The following is a 25,900-nucleotide window of genomic DNA, read 5'->3' on the forward strand; positions in this document are numbered from 1 at the left end:
CAATTATAGGTGTAAAAGAAGAGAAGCCTCAGGCAGGGGGCAAAGATGTCAACTCTAGGCCACCATTAACATGGTGGTATAGAGTGGAATTCAAATCCAGACTTTTAAAGAATTAAGCACCCAAAAGCTTTAGGCCAGAATCTGTCAGTTTGGGTTTCTTCCTCTTTTTGAAATCTCAGGAGTTTATCAGACAAGGGAAATTGGTAGTATAATCCAATGGCAATCTGAACACACTCATGAGGTTTAACATTATATTGCGTGATAACCCATTACACGCAAATTTGGGCAATGGGAAGTCAGTCCGAATGCAATCATGTGGTTTCACGTTATTGCATGATAGACTGCCACATGCAAATTCAGGCAATGGTATGCTATTTTCGGGCAATGGGAAGCCAGTTTGAACGCAATGCGCATTCATGTAATTGCGCTAAACTAGCGACTTTAAGTGAATGCATTCTGGCCCCACTTTCTTTTCATTTGAATTTAAGAGAAATTCCTCCTGTTTGATAAACCTCTCAGATGCTTTCCCTCCTAAATGTGAAGATATTTCTAGACAGTGATACAAAATAATAACTGAAATTCAATTCTCTCATCCAGGGAATCTGGCTCAAGAAGTCAACAGAATGATTCACTATGAGTTTCGGCTGTGGGTGAAGCTTGAGGTTACTACAGGCACTCCACCATTTCACAAGGCTTCTGGTTAAGAAACTTCTTTTAACAAAGTATTCCCTTTTTATCCTTGTTCTCTGTCAAGCCAGATATTTCTAAACAGCATCAGAACTAGAAAGACAGTGAAGGAGGGCTGGAGAAACACAAACTTCCAATGCCAAGTTTTAACAGCATGTCTGGCATGTAAGGCAATCAAGCTTGAGCTGGGAAGAGCAGAATTCAGCCATCATTGTTATATTAAAACTAAGTACAGATCTATATAAGTTTGGCCACCAAAATAGAAATCATAAGAAAAGTGGAGGCTGATGAAAACAAAAATCATTCTGGATGTATTTTTAGTTTTGATTTTTTTTACAGTAATTTTTATGCAGAATTTTCCAGATACAATAAAAGTTATAAATATTTAAATATACAAATATAGGCCCGTTCTGCATGGGCCTTTAAGTACGTACTGTGTACGTACTAGGGTTGCCCAGGGGCGTCTCTTCCAGACGACCCCAACCCTAGTACGTACACAGTACGTACAAAATGGCAGCACCCATTTTACATGGGTGCTGTTATTAGGACGTCACAGCCACGCCGCCTCCAAATGTGGTGGTGCGGACGTGATGTCCTGGCGCCACGGAAGGAGCTCCTTCCTTGCTTTGTGTCACTGGCGCAGCCTTTAAACGGCTGTGCCAGCGACACAAAAGAAAAAGGGGCTGAGTGACCCCTTTTTCTTTTCCCTACCGCTGTCGGACACCCCTTTCCAGGCTGCGGGAAGCGGCCTAGAAAAGCTGCGGATCGGGGCCTCAGGGCTGCCACTGTGGCAGCTGAAGCCCTAGTCCGTCGGGGAAAGGGGCAGGTACAGGCTGCCCCAAAGGGGCAGTCTGTAAAGCGCCATTGTTAACTGGGGAATACCTAGTTTTGCCAGTGCATTACTCTGAAATATAGCCCACTGCACCTAGTATTTGTTGACAGTCTCCTATCAAAGTATTAACCAGGGATACCTGTTTAGCTTCCAAGATCAGATGGAATCTGGTGCCTTCAGGGTATTTAGACCCTTTCTTTACTGCACAATGACTGATTGTACTGTAACCTTGGCAGAATCACTTTCTTTTAGCAATAACCTCTGTTTAAGTTTGATTAAATGGGAAGGATGCAAAACAAGCACTCCAACAGTGTACTTATTAGCATCTTCAAATTAACATGAAAGCTAAGATAGATTCTTTGAACACCTGCAGCCACTCAGTGGGAAATGATCTTTAGCCAAGGGAAGGCAGACATGAAAACCAAACTTGCCAGCACACATATACAAATGCACTTTCTCTCTTCTCTGTAGAATCTTTATACTTGCTAAGAATAATGCAGTGTGAATTTCTGTATACAGATCTTAAGGCTTATTATGTTGAAACAGTTGGGGTAAAATGCTGACAGCTCTCCCACACCCAGGGCTATGTGCTGGTCTGAATATTTTTTGCAAATGTGATACAATGAATTCGATACAGAATTTGGCTGCCAAAGAAGGACACCTTTGTTCACTCTTTCAGTTGTAACATTTCTATTAGAGCCAGCCCAATCATTTGGATAAGGAAGCAAATACTCTAGTTAACAGATATAGGGCAGCATATCCTTAATCAGTTCATTTATTATTGTTGGTAATGGCAAATATAGGAAAAGGTGTTTGTACATGCAGGGCTGTTGTGTTTTGTGTCTAAATAACCCTTAGCTTTAGTAATAGTGAACCGCCTGCATGCAGGGTTGGGTCTGCGGCTTCCAGTTCATCTTTACACCTGCCATTTCATCCCTCGCCTATCGCTACAGGGCTTTTTCGGAAGTTAGATGTATCCTCCAAGCCTGTGCAATGGATTTTTCTGGTGGAGCGCAGTGTGCATAGAACTGGCCTCACCCTTTAAACCAGAGGTTTGTCTGCTGAGGCCTTGACAAGCATGGACGATGGCAGCGAGGTCCTTGGGTCATAGGTTTGATTAGAGTTTCCTTCTCTTAGATGGCTGACCTTACAGGGTTAGACGAGCACCATCTGCCTGGGTTTGGGATTAGAGTTTTCCTTCTCCTAGGATGGTTGCCATAAGGCTAGAGAGCCCATCCTGCCCTTTGGCGCTCTTGGTCAGACCCTTCGGTTGTGACCTGTCTGGCATGGGAGGCCCTACCGGTGGCTATTATACTACCGCCAGCTTAGCTCACAATTTCATTAGAGTACGCAAGCCTCTCCCACAAAACAAGGGGGCATTAATGGAGAGTAATAGTACCGCTATAGCAATAGCTCTAGCAATAGTACCGCTGTACTTCTCTAGCAATAGTACTGCTGTACTGCTTATCAGTGAACTAAGCACTCCCTAGGTGGTTTACAATGTGTAAGTTAATCGCCCCAACAAGCTGGGTACTCATTTTAGCGACCTACGGAAGGATGTAAGGCTAAGTGGGCCTTGGGGCCCCTGGGATTGAACTCACAACCTTCTGACAGCAGTACTACTTACCATTTAACCACTGCGCTCCTCTAACGTTTCTGATATTGGGTACTAAACATCTTGATGTGGATAGGGGCATGTGCTACTCAATGCTGTTCCCCAGAGAGCAAAATGTCTCAGTTCATTCCTTGTTTCTAATTAAGAGTTTAAAAGTGTATAGCATCCTATGAACACAAGTGAGAATCAACATCATTGCCTCTACTAGCACAAGTAATCTGTGAGGGCAAAAGGAATCATAGGCTGGTTTCGGTGGGTTTCAAGAATCAGGGTTTGTTCCAGCCTAATTTTCTTCCTTCTACTCTTTTTAGGTCTCCTCACATTTAAAGGGCTAGATTAGCTCCGCTGGAGGAAACACCAGAGGAGCTAAATTTTAAATTCACCGTTCTAAATTACAAATCCCAAGATTCCATAGGATGCAGCCATGGCAGGTACAGTGGAGTCCTCACACTCTAATGCTGAAAGTGACCCAAGTCTCCACATTTTGGGGAAGGGGGGACTAGCAGTAAAATAACAATTAGAGCTGCTTTTGTTTCCCATGCAAATCAACAAGGAGCATCAACATCCAGATTTCTGAATTTTGATTTGGATGCAGGTCAAAATCAGGCTGGGTCAAGCCTGAATTATTCCAAGTGCAAAGAAGGCTGGAAACATCCAACAGATGTGATGTAGAAAAAAGACAAAGTCTTAGGATGTAGAAACTCTGTCAACTATCAGTTGCCGGGCATACATTTTGAACACACTTTTGAGAATCTCTGCAGGATGATTTTAAAGTTGTAATCTCCTGAAGGAGACTATAAATTATTTTCATGCCGATATGCCTTGGGTATTCTCGAGAAGAAAATCATCTTTCTTTTCCATATTCTTTGCCTCTTTTCTACGCCACACTGATTTAGTCCAAACCAAATAATGTAGATTATCAAAAGGAGGTAAAAGCTTTCACAGCCTAATTTGTACCCTGTTGTTTATAATAAAGCACTTCTAAATGTCCAGTCTGATACCAGAGAAGAGAATATCACTGTTTAAAGGAATATTTCTCCTGGTGACCTAGTGAAATAACAAATTGTTTGATGACAATGGCTGACATCTGTAACCTGTATATCACTTCCACCCTTTGATCTCTTCTAATCAGAAGCCATCCCATGGTCCACTGTTGACAGAAGGAAGAAATGAAAGTGCTCAGACTCAGACTCAGCAAGGTTCCCATTTGCCAGTAACACCTCTAAAGCCAAACCCTGTCCATTTCAAACAAGTCTAGTCAATGGTTTCATTGTTATTTGGGGGCTTTTCAAAATTCTCCCTGGAATATGTTTGTTAAATCTGCTTGTTTTCTCTTTCCCCAGCTTAATTCTGGCACCACTCTGTAGGGAAATATGAAATGCATGTTTAACAGTATTGAGAGACTGTCCAGATTAAATTATGTAGCATGTAGGCATGATGGGAATAAATGGGATTTTGTTGCCTTAGGCCCGTTATAGACGGGCTATATAGTACGCGCAGAGCGCGTACTGGGATTAAGAAGGGGCGGTGCCTCTGCATCCCCTAACCCTAGTGCGCACTCTGCGCGCACAAAATGGCAGTGGCCGTTCCACACGGCCGCCGCCATGACGACGTCACGACCGCGCCGCCTCTATACGGGGTGGCGCAGACGTGACGTCGTCGCTCCGCGCCAGGGCGCTTAGTGCGCCCTTAGTGCGGAGCAGGAAGGAGCTCCGTTTTGGAGCTCCTTCCTGGTTTGCGCCACTGGGCGCAGCCTTCACACGGTTGCGCCCAGCGGCGCAAAGGAGAAAGGGGCGAAGCGGCCCTTTTCTCCTCCTCCCTGCCGCCGCGGGGTGTCCTTGGGGCTTGAAGCCCCAAGGAAAACCCTTTCCAGGCTGTGGGGAAGCGGCAGATCGGGGCCTCAGCGGCTGCCGGTCTAGCCGCTGAGGCCCCAATACACCGGGGAAAGGGGCGGGTGCAGACCGCCCCAAATGGGCGGTCTGTAACCCGCCTTAGACAGTATAGCAAATGGTGCCACCTCCATTCCCAATTCAGGGGGAGACCCAAGGTCAAGCAAGTTGTTTTGGTAAATGAGGCAAAAAAAAAATTAAAAAAAATTAAACAAGCACCACTGCCCCCTCTCCGAGAACAGAAATGCAAAAATAATAATTTAATAAGTAGCCATTTGCTGCATCATCATGATACGAAATATTTGCTGACTGAAGCAAGTGTCTCATTCTGTCTAATGGGAGGGTCAGCCCTGCCAAACAAAAACATTCAAGCGTAGGCCCCATTCCCACTACAGTTTAAACCTGATTGTGATTCGGTATGATCTGGTTTAAATGAGCATGGTTCCCACTTAATCCAAATCGCTGAAGCTATTCAGAAAGGGGGGGCATGCTTTTGACCCATTTAACTTGGGTCAAAAAGACGCTATTTTTGTGTGTGAAATAAATCGATTCAGCCCAAGTGGGAATCGTGTGGATTCCAATCCGCCCCGGCAGTCCCCGGCCTCCTCTTGCCTCCTCTCTGGCCCGGAATTGCCTCTCTGGCCTGGCCTTTGTCCTTGGCCTCCTCTTGCCTCCTCCTGCCCCAGCCTTACCTCTCCACCCTAGCCTTCGTCCCCAGCTTCCTCTTGCCTCCTTCCACCCCGTCCTTGCCTCTCTGCCCCCTGGCATGGCTGAAGTGCTTGAGGCGCTTCTTGCACAGGGCCATGGTCCAGGATTAAGAGGTAATGGAGGGCTCTCAGCGTGGATCAGTGCAAAAAACGTAGTGCGAACCATGCTCTTCTGCTGAACTGAATCATGGATTTGGATCAGAAACTGACTTACAGGTACTGTAAATGGGAATGAGGCCTAGTGTAGTGATTTGAAAACATAGCTACAGTAAATTTTACAGAACTTGTAACATGTACATGTTGGCTGAGAAAGGCCTCTGCCAACATGGCTAATAACTATTTTCATTGGGGATTTCTGGGAGAGGGGTCCTCTCCAAAAAGTAATTTCCCCAAATTCTGTATTTTTTGATCTTTTAGCACCTTTGAGACTAACTGAAAGAGAGAAATTGGTGCCATAAGATTTCATAGACATGAGTCTGCTTCTTTAGATACATGGGGCGGAGTACAAAGTCCAGCGGCAGGCCTATATAAGCAGGATATGTGTGAGAATGTCAATAGGAAAGCAAAACTTTATGGATGTGGAGATGAGGTGAGAAGTTCAGTTTTATATAGATATAAATACAAATAGATTCTGAATACAAATTCACACAGAATCAATTCTCAATGCAAAATGAAATAAAAGATACACTTATAGGGCAGATAGGAGCACAACCAAAGAAGAGGTATTGACCAGCAACTACAGATGTGGGTTTTGTATTTGTTTTTTCTCTACTATTATTCAAGAAAAGGTCACATAAGTTATTTCAGTAATGAATTTGTTGCACAATAGTTTCTAAAGAAGAAGAAAAACAACCCATTTTCCCCATAAACCTTGTGGTTCAGATGACTAAAAAGCAGATCGATTATATTACAAATTATAAATTATTTGTAAAAGACCATCCTACCCATCCCTACCAGGATGGTTAGGATGCTCTTTTTAACTGTTTTAAAAGAATCAACGTTGCTCTGTTTTAGTCTCATCACTTTGAATCTCATTAAAGAAATGCTGATTAACCAATCCATAGTCTTGAAAACATTTCAAGCCAAACAAGATGTGACACTAATCACAAAATCAGCCTTTGCATTGTTGTTCTTTTCAAAAGAATCTTCCTCTGGAGAGGAGCTTTGAATGCTTGTGCCTGGTGTGAGAAGTAAATGCAGACTGTGCTTGGAATGCTATTTTAAAAGTTAACATGTTGGTGTTAGTTTAATACGAAGTACCACATTGCCTATTGCTTTACAAGTAGCACATTATTAATGCAGTACTACTGTACTACTTCTTAATCAATTTTTAACTGTTGTTTTTCAAAACTGCTTAAGATAGACCAAAGAAGCTCCAAATCCCCTCAAATGACCTCGAAAACTCAACTTTTTGTACTAAACAGCAATGATTACTCATCACCCAAAAAAGTAACATTCTTACCAGTCATTGTGCTATTTCACAAAATAAACAGTGTTATGCCCTTGTTACAAAAAATATACACAACATAGTTACCTCTAACATTTTACTTCCAAATCCTGGCTGAAACCCTATTCATGCTAACAAGTGTAGAGAGGACTCCCTGCAGTTTCTGCTCAGTGATCAGAGGTAAAAGGATTTCTCTGGCCATAGTGTGCTACTGGATACAGGGAATCTGTTTCCCTTTAATCAGGTTCAGAGTCTGAGTGTCCTCCAGCCCCATCTTTGATACTGGAACTCCAGTGGCCTGTGAGGCAAGGCATTTAATTCATCAGCTTAGAGGTGTGCATCAACTGCAGGCCTTTTCTTGGACAGAGATTAGCCAAGCAACAATTATTCATGCATTGACAGCAACTAAGACTCATTGCTGTAATACACTGTACATGGGATTTGTATATGGGTATATGGGATTTGTTACTTGTCATTAGTGATTCTATAAACTCAGTTCATTACATATTCATGTGACATAGTCACACCCAACACAAGTATAGGGAAGAGACTAGGGACCTTATCAGAGGCAGGGCGAAACGTCATGTAAACGTGGCAGAAACGTTGCAGAAGCACCAGGGATGTGATCATCCGTGGTGCTCCTAAAGTGTAATTGAGGCTTCCTACCATGTTCCCGTCATGGAATCGTTTACAGGGAAGCGAGGAGAAGACATTTTCTGAATAATGGGATATCCTGTTATTCAGAAAATGGCTTCCCTGTGAAGGATTCCGTGACTGGAACATAGTGGAAAGCCTCAATTACACTTTAGAAGCGCCACGGATGATCACATCCCTGGGGCTTCCGCAATGTTTCCACCACATTTTGCCCACGTCTGATAAGGTCCTATGCAGTAGTGCTGCTATTACAGTTCCCCAGCAACCAAAATAATAATAATAATAATAATAATAATTATTATTATTATTATTATTATTATTATTATTATTTCAACTTTCTCCCAATATGGGACTAGGTAAATGAGTTTTCCTTCAAATAATAATGCTAAATGAATTAAAGCAATATAGATTCCTCACAACTCCTTCATAATTTCTATGTACATTTTCATATTTCAAACAAAAAAACCAGGAAACTCTGGCTCTTCCCAGCAGTGAAACTGTGGTTTACATGTTGGGAAAATTTAATATATCTGAACAACAGATTCACTGTGTCTGACTAAAATGCACTTCTGGAGTACTGCAACAGGTTATTTGCAACTGATGTTCTCTTCCCACTCATCTGCCATAATAGCAATAAAAACAGCAGCAACTTGCCTGCAAGGTCATGAGCTATGGTGAACCACTGCAGTAATGCCACATACCTTAGTGGGAACATAGAAGAGGGACTTCTTGGTGACTATGCCTAAGCTCTGGGAGTCCCTTCCTAGGAAGATTAGACTGTGTCCCATGATGTTGTCCTTCCATTGGACATTTTTCTCTTGTAATTAGGAAGTAATTGCAAAGGAATTTAATAGTGTGAACTAAATGAACTCATCCTAGACAAGTATAAAATAGAAACAGTCAAAGAATTTCCATAACTGGGATCAAACATTGATCAAAGTGGAGAGTGCAGATAAGAATGCAGAAGAAAACTAGAACTGAGAAGGGCAGCTATGAATGAATGAAGTTTATTGTTAAAAAAGCTAAAAGCCGTCACAATGGCAGCTATGAAAGAACTAGACAAAATCCTAAAATGCAAAACATAGCACTGAATAGCAAAGTTAGGATGTCCAGGCCATTGTACTGATAATAATAAAGTGGAACCAAAAGACAATATTGTCTTCCTGTGTATTGGAACTGTTCTGTAAAGTGGTTGTTAAACACCACTAAGTACTCCCAGCATTATTCCTCCTGTGTCACCCTGGACTTCAGTGGAATGTGAAGTGAAGCAACCATTGCTAAAATAAAGAAAGCCTTTAACATTCATCATACTTTAAAGTGCAAAACCCTCTGATGAATTTCTAAGACAATTCTGAATCATTCATGTATCTGATTTTGCTTTGAACTCTTGAGTTTCTTTTTAAAGATCCTTTGTCTTCACTGCTGGCTGTGATAGGGGAAGAAATCCATACAACATACATACAGAAGTAACATGACTTTCCCAACAAAACATTTGACATTGTTAATCTGATCACTTTCAAACTACTTTTTTCCTCCAACAACAATATGTCCAAAAAGCCAGGGTTTACAAATTGCTGCTGCCCTTACATTATAAATAAACCCATGCATGCAGAACCAACCAACCAGTTTAAAAATTTCCATCCTCAATTCAATCAACATGCCCCCTGATGTGCTGAGTCCCTGGAGAGAGCTCCAGGTTGTTGATTTCCAGTTGATGTTCTGACTAAAGGCAAACATTAGGCAAACTTATCGTGGGTTTTTCTTGGCAAGATTTGTTCAAAAGCCATTTGGCCATTTCCTTCCACTGAGGCTGAGAGAGTGTGACTTGCCAAAGATCACCCAGTGGGTTTCCATGGCTGAGCAGGGATTTGAATCCTGTTCTTCAGAATCCCAATGAAATACTTGAACCACTACACCATGCTGGCTCTCTTAACCTCGGTTTTAAGGACCTTCCCATGTGAATTCACTACCCTCTAAGGCAGTCGTTCACAAAATGTGGGATGGGACGCCCGGTTTGTGTATGCAAGAATTGCTCAAGGGGGGCATGAGACTTGGAGGCCCTGATTCCTCCCTCTTTTCTTCCCAAACTTTTTATGTATAGAATTGACATATGTTGAGTTAAATATTGAATTTATTTAAATAAAACTCTTTTGAACTGTTATTTTCTTATGTTAAAACATAAATATACTTGAATGTGTGAATGAAAATATGCACATTAAATAAACAAATTATTTTATTCATATAGTATGCTGAGTGGGGAGGGCACCAAGTTAACCTACAGATGTAAAGGGGGAGCCCAAGGGTGAAAAAATTGAGTACCACTGTTCTAAGGCCATCTGTTCTGCTGTTGAACAGCTCAACAATTCCCCTCCTTTGTGACACATCACACTACACACACACACACTCATAGCACTATCCCACATTTTGTAAACGACTGCCTTAGAGGGTAGTGGATTCACAGAAGAATGTATTTACACATGAACTTGTTTGTATTCTGGGACAGCAGGTGTGTTATGCTTCTCTAAAATATATCTAGAAACCGGTGTGTTAGGAGTGTATGAGTGTGTAACGTTGGGGAGCATATACATGAGAATGTGAGTGAGTGGTGATCCCACCCACATTGGCCGTGTCTGCTCTTTTTTCAGGGCCTACCCACCCCTGGAATATCAGTCCAAAGAAATGTGGTCCTCATATTGAAAAAAGGATCCCACCCTTGCTCTAAACCAGAGGAAGAAATTTGTTGAACTGCAGCTCCCGGCATTCCTTGCCATAGCTATGCTGGATAGGGCTGCTGGAGGCTGCAATCCATCATCATCTGCCGGGCTACATGATTCCTGCCCTTGCTCTATCTAGAACTTTGCTTTGCAGACAGAATCTTTCCCAAACCCTGAGATATTCCATACAATTCACTCTCTCTATGTCTTTTATACTGTATCTCCATTTACAAAAGGTTTTAGCTGCCCTGAAGAGTCACTCTAAGGACTTACCATTCAGCGGCATTAAAAAAATACTATAAATGTTTGGTTTAAGTCTACTGTATATTGCAAAGTAGTTTGAAGAACTGTCCTGTTCGTGAGCTGCCTTGGGTCCCTTTCTGGGAGAAAGGTGGCATAGAAATTAAACAAACAAATAAATAAATAATAAAAATAGAATCCAGACTCAGATGCAGTTTCATTTTTCTGCCCTGGAGTGTCCAAACAGCATCTCCTGGCGTGTTTTGTTTTTGTTTACAAAGGGTCCAGGATTAAAGAGAGCTGGTATGCCAAAGCTAGCAAACAGAAAGGGCTCCCTGCAGAGACCACAGACAATTCTATTCAGATTACTCAATGAAGTTTAAATAAGGTCATTTGCCTCTTCCTGGTTGGCGTGAGGCAAGCGGCAGCTGTATATGTAAGCACTGTGGTGAATGCAGTTCCAGCAGATGAAGAAAGCCAAAATATCACTTACTCTTGCATCAGAGAGCTGGTGGGAAACTTCCCTGCCAGCAATGTGTCAACGGTCAGTGGACAACTGTTTCCATTGATCTGTGTAAATAAATATATAGTGGGCTCTCCACATTTGCAGGGGTTAAGGGTGTAGGACCCTGTGAAAGTGGAAAAACTGTGAATAAATAAACCCACATTTTTTTTCTGTGAAAGAACACCTCTCTAGGAATTGCTAGGTCCTCCAGCACAACTTTATGGTCAACATCTGCCAGATGTTTTTGTATGTGTTTATTTGTCTGTCTGTCTTCAAGTCGCCTGTTGACTTATGGCAACCCCATTACTTTCATAAGGGGGTTTTAGGCCAGGAATACTCAGAGGTGATTTTGCCAGTCCTTTCCTCTGAAACATAGCTGACAGCAGCTGGTATTCATTGGCAGTTTCCCATCTAAGCACTAATCAGGGCTGAACCTGCTCAACTTCTAAGATCAGACAAGATTTGGTGTCTAGGGTTAGGCCAAAATGATTTCCATGGTCATTAAAAATATTATAGTTCTAGTTAAAAACTCTGCTACACATGTATGCCCATTTATTAATTTCACTATCGGTTTAATCAATCCTAATGGCTTTAGGAATCCTTCTTTATTTAAATTAATGAATGGATATTAAACAATTTTAACATGACAAAAGTAAAGACAGCTTGGAAAGGGTAGTCTGCCTTGCATCCAGATGGTTATCGATGGACACCACATGGTGTGCCTTTAAATTATCATCTGCTTCAAGAAACTGAATTTTGAAGCTCTTATGCTTGGACTTTTACTGTGTAGATCTGCTGTGCATCTTCTGTCAGTCCTTTGCAACAGAGTCAACAATGATGAACAGTGGGAGTTGCAATCCCAAACCATCTGGATGGTCATTGTCATGGGCTAACATATCAAACTAGGTCTTGAATCCAATTGGTAGTCTTAACCAGAGGAGATGCACTGAATCCATAGAACTCACATACATATTGACTTTAAAAGTTCCCAGTGTTTCAGTTTCTTTAGGCCAATGCATATATGAATTTTGCTCTGTGCTTTTTGAAATGGCTTGCTTTTATTATTTCATCTTTCAAATGTCTGCCAATTTCTGATTCTTTTAATAAGATCAACTTTTCTTTACATTTATAACTGAAGCTTGAGCCTGTAAGGGCTCACATGTGCTCTGAGGTCCTAGTTGCACCTCCCTTTGCAGCTTTGATCTATGCCATTCTTAGAGTCCAACTTCTCTGATTTCAGGGGATTCCTTATTATTCTTATGTGAATGCCCAAGTAATTTTTGGGATTCAATTTCACTTTGTTAAATCAAGTTGTACTTTGAGAAGTACAGGTAAGATTTAAAGTCAGGCCTGTCCTGTCTTCATACAGCAAATTTATTCTTGATTTATAAGAAGTGATAATTGGGTGATATTTATTTATTTATGGTATTTATTTATTTATTTATTGTATTTATACCCCGCCCTTCAGCCCTAAAGGCTATCAGAGCAGCTTACAATTATTATTTTTAATTAGATGGTTCCCTGCCCTCAGGCTTACAATCTAATAAAGACATCCATAATTTAAAATGAAACATCATTTTTTAAGTGGGGTACATCTTAATTAATTTTCCACAGCAGGCATAATCATATCCTGTGTTTCACCCAGTATTTAATTAAAAGCACTGCTTAGCTGACCTGTTAAAGTCATAGATTAGGATCAGACAAAAGTTCAAAACAGATTTTGTTCTGCTTTCAAGCAAAACCCCCAATGCTGAGTCATTTTAACAGCAGCACAAATGTGTTTTATTTCATTATCACATCTGATTATACCCAGTTATGTATAGGGTATGATCAGAATGGAGACTGCAGTCAAGAAATCAGAAAAAGACTAAGACTGTGACAGTCTTAGAACTGGACAAAATCATAAAGCCTAAAGACAAAACTCTAAACACTAAAGTGAGGATCGTCCAATCCATTGCATTCCCCACCACCATGTATATATTTGAGAGATGGACAATGAATAAAGCTGATAGGAAGAAACTCAGGTCATTTGAGATGTATTGTTGGAGAAAAGTACTGAGAATACTGGGGAAAGCCAAGAAGACAAACAAATGAGTCCTAGAACAGATGAAGCCTGAACTCTCTCTGGAAGCCAAGGCGCATTACAGAGTGGCCAAAATGGGCACTCTGCCAGCGCCGCTGGTTGCTGTGTCCGGGAACCGCAGTGGACAAACTGCACAATTCCCAGATGCAGCAAAAAGAAGCTGCAAAAAATGGCTTCTTTTTGAGACCTGGAAGTGGCGCCACAAGTCGCTAGTCGCACACTCACTGCGTCACTTCTGCTGTGTGACATGTGGACGCTAGGCGTCCATGACGTCAAGATGGCGGTGCCCGTGCCATCATTTTGTATGCGCCGAGCATGTACTAGGGTTAGTGGCATCCGTAAAGGACGCCCCTTTCTAACCCTAATATGTGCTAGGTGCATACTTTATGCCCGTTTGTAACGGGCCCAAGATAACTAAATAGAGGCTGTCATACTTTGGTCACATCATGAGAAGGCAAGACTCATTAAAAAAAGAGAATGATGCTAGGAAAGGTAGAAGGCAGTGGAAAAAGAGGAAAACCACATGCCTGACTCAATCAGGAATGTTATGGGCATGAGCCTTCAGGATCCAAAAAGCAGAGTAGTTGAAGACAGCGGATCTTGGAGATGTGTCATCCACAATGCCATCATGAGTCAACTCAAGGGCAGTTAGCAACAACAACTCGCTCCTTCCCCTGAGTCACACTTCAAGTTCATCTGAAGTTAAATCCTGCTAGGGAAGAAGGCCTATATTTTTCCTTATGAAAACACACACACACACACACACACACACGCACACTACATATAGCAAAATCACTGCCTTTGTTGAAGAGTATCTGTGTTGGACGTGATTGGGAAAGGCAAAAGGAAAAGCACATATGATAATTGTCCAGCACAAGCATGCAGGGCTTAGGCATGTTTAACAATAGCAGAACAACATTCTTCATGATTGTCTTTAGTTTTTGTGTGTCTTCAAGCTGATTCCAATTTATGATGACACTATTGTATGGTTTTTATGGGGGGCAAGATTTCTTCAGAGGTGGTTTGCAATTGCCTTCCTCTAAGGCTGAGAAAAGGTGACTTCTCAGGTGGGGATTTGGACCCAGAGTCCTAGTTCAGCACTAAGACCTCTATGCCATCGTCTATATCAACCTTAAAGGGACTAAAATGAAACACATGTTGTGGTCAGAGGTTATTACCTCATCTGTATCAAGGAATGAAATTAATTCAAAGACTAGTAGAAACCAGTGTAATCTAGGAAATGGAACTGTTTGTTTTCTCCTTCCTTCAATACAGATAAATATATATAAACTGATTTTATTTCTTCCATTATATTGCTCTAAATGTACTCATTCTGTCACAAGACTCACCTTGCACCACTGAAATCTGACTGTTTCACTGAGTTTAGACCTTTGAAGACTACTTACCATTTCTTTACCACCAGCTCCAGTTCTTATTTGGTAAACCATAACCCCCTCCCTCCCTCTTCACTGTCATTATTATCAGATTCAAGTCCACCAGTACAGTGTGATGTATTAATCAGTCATTCTGTAAGTATTTCCAATGAAATAAACTTGTGTTTTTCATTCTTAATCAATTAATCTAGCACAGTGCATAATCTACATCCCACACCTCTTCAAAGATTCCTAGTAGTCTGATGTTGCTTGCATATATAATAATAATAGATTTTATTTATATGTATTCAGATGCAAACTTCCTTATATGTGTGATTGAAGATAAAGAAATTATATCTTTCACTCACAATAATTTAGAAATACCATTGTGCTGTATCTATCAGCAAACCAAGGAAAATAGGAATACTTACATTTTTGATGAGATGTTTCCCACTATGACAAGGACCATCAGTTATGATAAGTTGTACCAAACACATGTCCTTTAAAAACAATACATTAAACAGCCATTAGTTTAATTTGTACCTTTGTGAACACTGCAGATCATGTTTTGGTGTGTTAGGAAAAGCAACCATCACAAGGAGAAGACTGAAGTTGTGTGACTGCTGTCACCTCCACCTCCTACCTCAACTACATTGTGATTCTATTTTTCAGTCGCCATGGCAGCATTGTTAGGACTATTGGCAGACACATCAACCTATATTATGCTGCAGAGCTCATAAAGTTACTTTGCTAACCATCAATATTGTCACAGTCAAACCTCGGATTAATAAAGCATCTAAGAAGCTTCCTTTTACAAAGTCTATTTACACCCACACTCCTGTTCTTCCTCATCTTCTCTCTAGCTGGAAGGTTTTGTTTAGCATCATTGGCACTGAGAAGACAATGGGAGGCTAAAGAAACACAGACTTTCAGTTATGGATTGCAGCAGCATGTCTGCAATAAACGATGCATAAGCATGAACTGGGAAAAGGCAGGATTTACTAAAGATGAGTGCCCTGCCTGCAGTGACTGAGAAAATGTGGAGGCTGGTGAAGGGTAAAAAAAAATATCATACCTGAATACATTTTCAAACAAGCCTTCAGGTGGTATCTAGAAGGCTCATAATGATTGTTTTACTGTATATACTCATGTATAAGTCTGTAAATTTTAACAAAAACAATTGACTCAAAACATCTGAGTCCATTTATTCATGTGTCAATGCAAGACTGTACTTTAACTCTTATTTAAAAAGAAGCCTTCCCCTGGTGAAAGGCAAGAGTGTAATCTATCCTGGAAGCACTGACCCTCTCTGCTCTCTCATCCATTCAGTCTTCAGGGTGAGCACAAACAGTTATGCCTGATGAAATTTTCTAAGTTCTTTGGCAACATTTTCCTTAGTTTCATCCTTTAGATCTCTTGTTATGTGCCACTACATTTTACCCTCAGCTTACCCACAGGTCATATCAAAATTCATAATTTTGGCCCCAAATCTGCCCTCGACTTACGCATGAGGTTGACTTATAGTCAAGTATATACATTAGTTTTTTAAAAAAAATGTTTATGCAAGTGAGCTTGGGCAAGTGACATGCTCTCAGCCTCAAGGGAAGGAAATGGCAAACCTCTTCTGAACAAATCTTGCCAAGAAAATCCCATGATAGATTCGCTTTAGGATTACCATAAACTGGAAACAACTTGAAAGCATAAAATAACAACAAAATGTTTGTCTGACTTCATTGTTTTATTTCACCTGTGCATATTATTTAGTTTTGAATGAAAAGCTTGCTGAAACATGTTGAAGGTAAGAACCTATCTCTCATCTTTCCATGCTGTTTCTGCTCCTGAGACAAATTTTCTGTTAAAGAAATAATGGCCAGGAGTACATTTGCTCTGTTAATAGAAGCACACTTGTATCTTCCTATCTTGATCTGAGGCTTGATCCATGTATTACAATTATCGCTCTGTGATCTGTTGCAGGGCTTCTAAGTGAGACATAGCTCCCAGAAACCTCACACTCTCAGGTGCTTTGTCCCCACTGGGCTGCTGGAAATGCAACTTAGAACTTGAAAGCCAGTAGTGTTAAGCAGAGCAGCCACAATAAAACATTCTGCCCTGTGACTTGGAAATGGCTGGGAGGAGGACAGGAAATGAACAGTCGGATTATATTTACCTGGTTTTACTGGGAACTCATCCTGTATCAGAACTGCTTACCTTTGGGATGAGTTCAGAACTGACTATTCTACAGTCAATTAAATAACTCTTTCAAGCCCAGGGCAAGCTAGTATGGCAGCTGTGAACAGTTCATAAATCAACTGCTTCCACCTATGCAATTCCCACATTTACTTTAGTTATCTTACATAAAAAAAGAACCCAAACTCTACTAGCATGTAGCACAAAATACACCTAAGAAGTAAGTCCACCACTTGTAAATAGAAAAGTATCTTTGAAAAACCACATTTACATTTACACCACCACAGGAGTTGAGTTATCTATAGTTTAAAAGAAGTAAAGCTAGTCCCTAAACATGAATATCTTCTTGTAACCAACTGTAGGGGATGGTGCTCATCTCCATTACTATGCAAAAGAGCCAGCATTGTCAGAGGATTACTCTGGTGATCATGTGGCCAGCATGACTGCACCAAACACTGTTACTTTCCCACCGAAGTTATACTTATTTATCTACTTGCATCTGCACACTTTTGAACTGCTAGGTTGGCAGAAGCTGAGACTAATGATGAGAGCTCACTCCATCATGCGGCACCTGGGCCTTGAACTGTCAATCGTCTGATCTTCCAGATATCAGAACTGGTGTCTTAACTACTAAGCCACTGCATCCCCTGTATCTCTAGTTACACTACAATAATAATATAACTTCTTTGAGCCCTTGCTACTTAAAACATTAATTAATTTCAAATTCATTTGAAACTAGCTATTGTAAGGAGTTACCATTTCCAATGCTATGATGATTAATAGCAGGAGTGGTGATAGACAAATGAGACAGGAACAAGTGAAGAAAAAGTAGTGCTCTGGCTCCCTATCACACCAAATTAAAAACAAGAAGCAAGAATTGCTCATACATTTTCTCTAGAAACAACAAAGCTGAAGATATTGACAGGCCAACTGTGATACCTTTGGCATGCCAGTGCTAACAAGATTTGGCTGAACTATTATCTGTATTGAAATGTTTCAGGTGTGGTGCGCAAGTGATTTAATAATCTCAGTAGAGGTGGTAATGAAATAATGTCAATACTGGGCTGAACCTCTTACAGGTTTGGTGTTTTGCCATTTAAAGCAGGCAGCAATGAATCCTTATATGCAAAGCTGGGGAAACCCCAGGGCAGTTTACCAGTTGACAAGTCATTTCGAACAGATACTCAGGGATGGTTTTGTTTCTCATTTTCTTATAGCTAGCGAATCAAACTCCTCTGTTCCCAGTCACTCATGACTTGATTCTGCTGCAGACACTTTAGTCTTTGGTACAGTGACTTCTCAGAAATCCTAGCCATAACTGTCGTTTTGTAGTAAGAGAAATCCCCAAATACCACACACACAGTTATAAAGAAAAAGTTAAAAAGCTAAATGTATGCCCACTGGGTCAAATTTTCAAATGAGTTTGTCATGAAAATATATTTCAATTCAGTTACACATTTCTTTGTCATGCAATGTTTGTAAGTGAAGTCTGTTGCATGATGGTATATTTTAATCCAAACAATTACTAGATTTATATAGCTAGATGTAAAAGCAGGCAGGGGTTTCAAGATAATTCCATATAATCCTCAGAGGTAAACTGGGTTCAAATCCAGATTATTTGAAGGATCCTATTCTTCCATATGAACCTGCCTGTGTTTTGAGATCTTCCGGCAGGCCCTTCTCTCCCATTCACAGGTACATTTGGTGGGAATATCAAAGGGGCCTTCTCAGTGACTTCTCTGAACCTCCCTTCCTAGTGAGGTCAGAGAGCTATCGTTCCACAATCATGTGAGGACTTATTCCTTGAAGAGAATAGGCATTGCATAATGTGCTGAATTTTCAATTTGTGGTTTTATATTTAACTGTTTATGCTATTAGCGGGTTTTAATTATTTGATAGTTTAATTACATTTTTTTAACTTTTGTATACTATGAATTTTTAGTTATGTTTGTCTTAACTCCTGTAAGCCACCTTCAGTCCTAAATCAGCAAAAAGACAGGATGATGATGATGATGATGATGATGATGATGATGATGATAAGCCACCTCATTGTTGTGGGGTTTATTCAGGCAAGTGAACGTAGACAGCGACCAAAATGAGTTTCTTCACACAAATCATTATTGAGATGTCTCTGAAGACAATTAAGGCTACTTTCCAGGACATTTCTGGAACTGTATATACTTGTCTATAAGTCTAAAAATGTATGCCCCAAAATCCTAAGTCAACTTATTTATGGGTCAGTATGGTAATATGATAGCCACTCTTTCAGATTTCACCATGCAGTTTCTTTCTGTCCTGAGCTAAACAGATAGAGTCCTTGGTGACCGATTGATAGCTGTTTGTTTAACAGTGACCTCTCCCATCCCTGCCCTTTGCTGTCTTGGGAGTGAAGGCTGAAACACTTAAACGTGTATTGATTGCTGCTTCCCTCTTGCCACTCGCATACACACACTAAAGGAGCCTCCAAGTTTTACACTCGACCTATCCATGGGTCATGTCAAAATCCATAATTCTGAACTTGCCCTCGACTTATACATGAGGTCGACTTATAGTTGAGTATATACGGTAGACAAAGATAAGAGTTCTTTATTCAATCATGCTACAAGTTCTATTATGAATAAACTGAATGCTGCTCATAATATTTATTAGATTTTATTAGCAGCACTCTCCACTTCATTGAAGGTCAATATCATCACTCCAGTCCAGTGCTTTGATGGTCAGGAAGAAGAACTGATATAAATAATTAAAGTTATAATAATTTAACTCAGTACAGTACTACTACATCAATTTTGGTCCAAAACACACTGCAGAAACAATCCAGTTTGGACAACTTTAACTGCCTTGGCTCAATGCTAAGGAATTCTGGGAACTGTAGTTCTGTAAAACATTTAGTATTCTCTGTCAGAGAGCTCTGGTGCCACAATAAATTACAAGTCCCAGGATTCCCTAGAACTGAACCAGGGCAGTTAAAGTGATCTCAAACTAGATTATTTCTGCAGTGTGTTTTGGACCTTTGTTAACTTACAATATACATTTCAAACAATGTCCCTAAATGTGAAGTCAAAGGCTTTTGCGGCTGGCATCCATACGTGTTTGTGGGGTTTTGGGGCTATGTGGCCATGTTCTGGAAAGGTTTATTCCTGAGTTTCGCCAGCATCTGTGGCTGGCAACTTCAGAGAAGACTTGGCCTGAAAAACCCACAAAAAATGATGACACTAAATACTGCCATATATTTGCCACCCTAATCTGTGACTCTTTCACAGTACAGAACTATAGAATTTTAACACCATTTTAGCTGCCATGGCTGCATTGCAAGGAAACCTGGGATTTGTAGTTTAGGGAAGAGTATTTCAAATATTTAGTAAGAAAATCCTAGTGCTTCACCAAATTACAAACCTCATGCTTTTATAGAGTGCATTCATATCAGTTAAAGTGGTTTTGAAGCACTATGACGGTATTGTGAGAAAGAGACCTTTTTCCAGTCTATCATGTTTTTTAATTTAAATGCTGAACAAATAGGTATAACTACAGAGTAACAATACTACTGCCCACAATCACATTTGATTATTGAATAGTCCCATAAATAGACTATTCAAAACGCAGTGTTGACAGAAGGTAGAAAATCATATTTGACATATAGGTACCAGTAATATTTTTGTAAAAAAACAAAGATGAGGAAAGGCATACCTAACTGGGATTAAGTTTTGAAAATGATTTAATGCTTATCCCTAAGCATCAATTAACTGACATGGAAACAAATATTTTGCTTCCACCTTTTGCCCCAGTAGACATAAAACCATAGTAACACATTTATAGCACAAGTAAGGAAAAACAATGCAGCCACTCCAACTAGTTTTTTCAAGTTTCCTCTTAACTCTTTTTTTTCTTGACCTGTGTTATTTTTATAGGATTGCCATTTGTTAAAGGATTACAATACCTCCAGGATAAGGAAGATCCTAAAGCTGAAGTAAGTATCTCTGATGTTAACTCTGTGTATAATTATATTAAGGTGGGGACAACAGGATGGGGATTATGCAAAGCAAGGCTTGCCCAATAATACTGCAAAAATACTGTGAAGCAACTGTACAGAATTGACAACTAGGAGGATGTTGTGATCTAAAAAATAAACTTTTGCAAGCTACTAATGTTTCCCTTCAAATGTTGCTACACTTGTCATCTCAAGTCCAACTCTGTTGGCTAAGGCTGATGGGAGTTGTAGTTCACAACATCTGGAAGATATGTTGCCTAGCCTGTTATAAATTTTTTCAGAATGGCCAGCTTCTGTCGAGTCCTTTTGTGTAAACTAGATTCATCACATATTCATTTTAACAGTTCTTTATTTAGTATTAAAATGCAGCTTTCCTTGAGGTAGCATGTGATTTAAATACATTACAAGGAGAAAACAGACCAATATTAATGTTCTGACATGCAGAATACATAATTTTTAATGATCTAAGCACAGCAGGGGTTCAGCTGTGGATTATCATATACTTACACTAATTTAGTGCTTGTCAGAAGATGGCTCTATGTGTATTCAAACATATCCTTCTTCATTACCTTGTGGTCTGCAATGTACAATTCATTCTAAAAATATAAAACTTTGATTTGTAAGGTGTAACTAGACTTTGTTTTTGCTGCAACTGATTAACAGGGCTACCTCCCTAAAACATGTAAGTATGCAATCATGTATGTATTTGCATATCCTGTCTGGTAAAGGGACAGGTTTAATGCTTTCTATATAGAGATCTTGCTATAGAGAGAGAATGTTGTTTTATAGATCCCTTTAGTCTGAGAGACCATTTGAAGAGGCTGTGCTGGTGGTACCACACATTCCTGAGATCTGCTCTAAAGTGAATTCATAGCTGTGTGTTCACCTTTGTGGCACCCACTTGGTGAAATACTCTTCCTTCTGAAATTGTTCCTGTCCCAACATTGTTTTAGTTTTAGGTGAATGTTGTTTTTTTTAAAGCAAGCCTTTCCTGAGTAGCCCAGCCTACTATCTGTTTGCTCTTCTTTTTATTTACTTTAACCTATGGCAACACCATGACTGAGAGATTTCCAAGACAGGCTAGCTCTGCTCAGCTTCTGAAAACTCAGCGCTGTGGTTTCTTTGACTATCCACTGTAAGTATTTCATGAGCAACCAAAATATGGCATATCAGTATTACATAGTAAGGACAACCCATTACATCACCATGTGGGAATAAAAAGATGATGAAAACAATATTCAGAAGAACTACATGAAAGAGAAGAATGTTAAATATACATTCCAGTCCCCAAGAAACAAGACACAAGAGACTGCAGTAACTACAGGACCATTGCATTAATTTCCCATGCAAGCAAAGTGATGTTCAAAATCCTACAACAAAGACTTTTAACACATATAATACAAGAAAACAAGATATCCAAGCCTGGTTCAGGAAAGGAAGAGGCACGAAGAATCATACAGCAAACATAAATTGGATAATGGAGCATATCAAATAATTTTAGAGGAAAATCAGGCCATGCTTTATAGATTACACAGCAAAGCCTTTGCCTGCATGAAACACTACGGATTGCTCTTAAAGAAATGGCTGTGCCACAACATTGTCCTGATGCATAACCTGCACCCAGAACAAGAGGCTACTGTGATGACAGAATATGGAGAAACGGAATCATTTCCAATTAGCAATGGGTTCATCAAGACTGCATCTTGATGAGGTCCTCCCTCCATCCACCATAATCCAGAGGGAGAGAAGGGCAGGCCAGCTCCATCGGTCCTAATCAGAGTAAGAAGAAGGGCATTCCCTCCAGTCCATCTGCCATGGTCCAGGCATCAGAGGGAGAGAAGATCTGCTGGACTTTCCCCCTTCCCCACTGCCATTCCCTTCTCCTTTTGTGTCTTGTCTCTTTAGACTGTAAGCCTGAGGGGCAGGGAAATGTCCAATTAACTATTTGTAAGCCGCTCTAATAGCCTTTTGGCTTAAGAGCGGGGTATGAATAAATAAATATTATTATTATTATTATCTTATCTCCTGGTCTGTTTAACTTGTCAAATAGGCCCACTGCATTGGTGGGCTAGCGAACCATGGGTCCCACACAGATGGCCATGCCCCATATTGTTCAATGTGGCATGCGCCCAAGGACATGGATGTGCACAGGTTGCCTCCCACTGAATAATATGGGGAGCAAGTGTCCATATTTTTCCCATCCAGGGGAGGGGGGCAGTACTCTGCGGGTGGGAAGGGACCACTGTATGCTAAAAATACTGTAGTAAAGCAGCATTAGACTTATAGGGAACATCAACAGTTTAAGTTATGTACTAGAATATGAAACCACAGTACTGGCGGAAAATGGCAAAGCCTTGGTATGATTATTGAAAAAAAGTCAAGGAAGAAAGTGCAAAAGCATGTTCACAATTGAACATGATGACCATATGAGGAAGTAGGAAATTTTAAAGAACTTAAAAGCTATGAATAGTAAGCAAACATTAACAAAATAACCAAAGATGACTTACATAACTTTAAAGGAGATTGAAATATTTCAAGATTTTCCATACCTTGGTTCAGTCATTAATCAGAATGGAAACGGCAGTCAAGACATCAGAAGAAGACTAGGAAGTGGAAGGGCAGCTATGAAGCAATTCTGTGGATATGGTGGACTGCTAAAAGAAAACAATAAATGGGTTTTAGACTTTGGTCAAGTCACACTCTCTCAGCCTCTCAGGACGGCAATGGCAAACCCCCTCCAAAGAAAATTACCAAGAAAACCCTTGGACAGGTTTGCCTTGGGGTTGCCATAAGTCAAAAATGACTTGAAGACACACAACAACAACAAGAATGAATTGAGTCTCAACTTTTCCTACAAGACAAAATGTCTAAACTGAGACTGTTGTACTTTGGCCGTATGATGAAAAGGCAATAACGCTAAGAGCGCTAAGGATGCCAAGGGCAGCTAAACAGATGAACAATTAGGTCCTAGATCATGCTTGAACTCTCCCTGGAAGCCAAGATGACTAAATTGAGGCTGTTGTCCTTTGGCCACATCATGACTCATTAGAAAAGACCACAATGCTGGGGAAGGTAGAGGGCAGTGGAAAGAGAGGAAGGCCTCATGCCAGGTGGATAGACTCAATCCGAAGACCATGGGCCTGAGCAGAGAGGGAGAGGATGGAGAGGGTTGGAGGCCTCTCATTCACAGGGTCGCCATGAGTTGAGATCGACTCAAAAGTAGCAAACAACAAAGCATGTCGTTTTGTGGCAAAGGTCCAAAACACACTGCAGGAATAATCCAGTTTGAGATTGCTTTAACTGTCCTACCTCAGTCCTGGGGAATCCTGGGAATGGTAGTTTATTGTGGCCCCAGTGCTCTCTGACAGAGAAGGCCCAAGCTTTCACAAAACTACAGTTCCCAGGATTCCCTAGCATTAAGCCAGGGCAGTTAAAGCAGTGTCAGACTGGATTATTCCTGCAGCGTGGCTCGGAACAAGGTGTGACTCAATCAGAGGCCTCTCATTCATGGGGTCACAACATGTCAAGGGTCGACTCGACCTCTGTGAAGAACAACTGAACACACTGCCTTCCTGTGTGTGGAAATCAAGCAGATCGTGTAAGCAGCAACGCATCCAGAGCCAGTGTGACACTCTGGTTTGGGCCTTGGAGTAACACTCTGGAGGCCTGGGTTTGAATCCTGACACAGCTACGGAAACAATGGGGCGAGGAGTCAGTCACACTCTCTCAGCCTCGGGGCAAGAGGTCAGCCTCTCTGCCGGAAGGCGAGGAGTCACACTCTCTCAGCGTCAGGGGATGGCCATGGCACAAACCCCCTCCGAAGAAACCTTGCCAGGGAATCCCCCCCCGATGGGTTCACTAAAGGGTCGCCATAAGTCAGAGACGACGGCGACAGAGGCGCCCTGCCCCCTTCATCATAGCGACCCGACTATTTACTTCCTGACCTGAGAGGCCTGGGCCGACCTCTCTTGCCTTCCCTTGACGTCACGAGGGAAGCGGCCCCGCCCACACTCCTTTCCTGGCTCGGAGCCACGCCCCTTCCTCCTTCCACCCGCTGCTTTCTAGGAACCGCGTCTCTCCTCCTCCCTCCTCATTGGCCACGCCCGCGTCACGTGCCGCGTGGTACCCACTGGCCTTGCGCCCTACTCCCCCCTCCCCCTCCCTCCCTCCCTCCCGCCCGGCGGTGGCGGCTGCTGCGGCGGCGGCTGCGGCGGCGCCTTAAGCCGGGCGGCTGTAACCGGTTTGGCTCAGGGAGGGAGAGTTAGAGGGAAGGAAAGGCGGCGCTGTCGTCAGCAGCAGCAGCAGCAGCAGCAGCAGCCACCGCCGCCTTGCAGAGGAGAGGAAGCTGCCTAACTGGGAAGAGAAGCCACTGCCACCTTCGCCATCCTCCTCCTCCTCCATCAACTAACTCTCGGTCTCCGGGAGGTGAGTGGGGCGGAGGAGGGGTAAGGAGAGGGGGCTGGGGCTCCTTTGTGCTCCTCCTTTGGGCGCCCAGGGTCTCCTTCTCTCTCTCCCCCCGCTTTGCCTTCTTCCCTGCCCTCCCTCCGCTTCTCACACTTGCACTCACAACATATAATACACAACACACACATAGCATCACCTCATATAACACACATTCACACTATACATAATACACATCCATCTCTCTCTCTTTCTCTCACACACACACAGAACACTCCCCACACACTTATTACACATCACCCAACATACAACACACGCTTAACCACACACACAATATGCATCAGACACACACATCGTACACACATGACACTCGCCACACACATAACACCACCGCTTATAACACACATCACACTCACCATACATAATAAGCATCACTCTCACACACATCATACAACACACAAATAGCATCACCACACATAACACAAGACGCACACATTATACACATAACATCACCACATATCACACACACCACACACAATGCACACACCACACAACACCCATAACACTCACCACACATA

General features: G+C 41.5%; 1 protein-coding gene and 1 long non-coding RNA gene across 5 annotated transcripts in view; one reads left to right on the forward strand and one right to left on the reverse strand.

Annotated features, from left to right (window-relative positions):
- LOC121921056 overlaps positions 1-23,529 on the reverse strand; it is a 42,761-nt gene extending 19,232 nt beyond the window's left edge. The window contains exons 1-2 of the long non-coding RNA XR_006101834.1: positions 23,471-23,529; positions 15,178-15,246 (exon numbers count right to left, since the gene is read on the reverse strand). This is a non-coding gene — a long non-coding RNA (uncharacterized LOC121921056). The remainder of the gene's footprint in view (positions 1-15,177; positions 15,247-23,470) is intronic.
- A 1,582-nt stretch (positions 23,530-25,111) lies between these two features.
- Positions 25,112-25,900, forward strand: part of GPCPD1 (glycerophosphocholine phosphodiesterase 1) — a 46,846-nt gene continuing 46,057 nt past the window's right edge. For 3 of the 4 annotated variants that reach the window (XM_042448505.1, XM_042448498.1, XM_042448491.1), the window contains exon 1: positions 25,114-25,346. The gene's annotated coding sequence lies outside the window, so the exon portion shown is untranslated. Of the gene's footprint in view, positions 25,347-25,900 lie in introns of all 4 variants that reach the window. The other variant, XM_042448513.1, reaches the window with a different exon arrangement.

The sequence above is a fragment of the Sceloporus undulatus genome, chromosome 1 (genome assembly GCF_019175285.1).
Source record: "Sceloporus undulatus isolate JIND9_A2432 ecotype Alabama chromosome 1, SceUnd_v1.1, whole genome shotgun sequence".
Lineage (NCBI taxonomy): Eukaryota > Metazoa > Chordata > Lepidosauria > Squamata > Phrynosomatidae > Sceloporus > Sceloporus undulatus.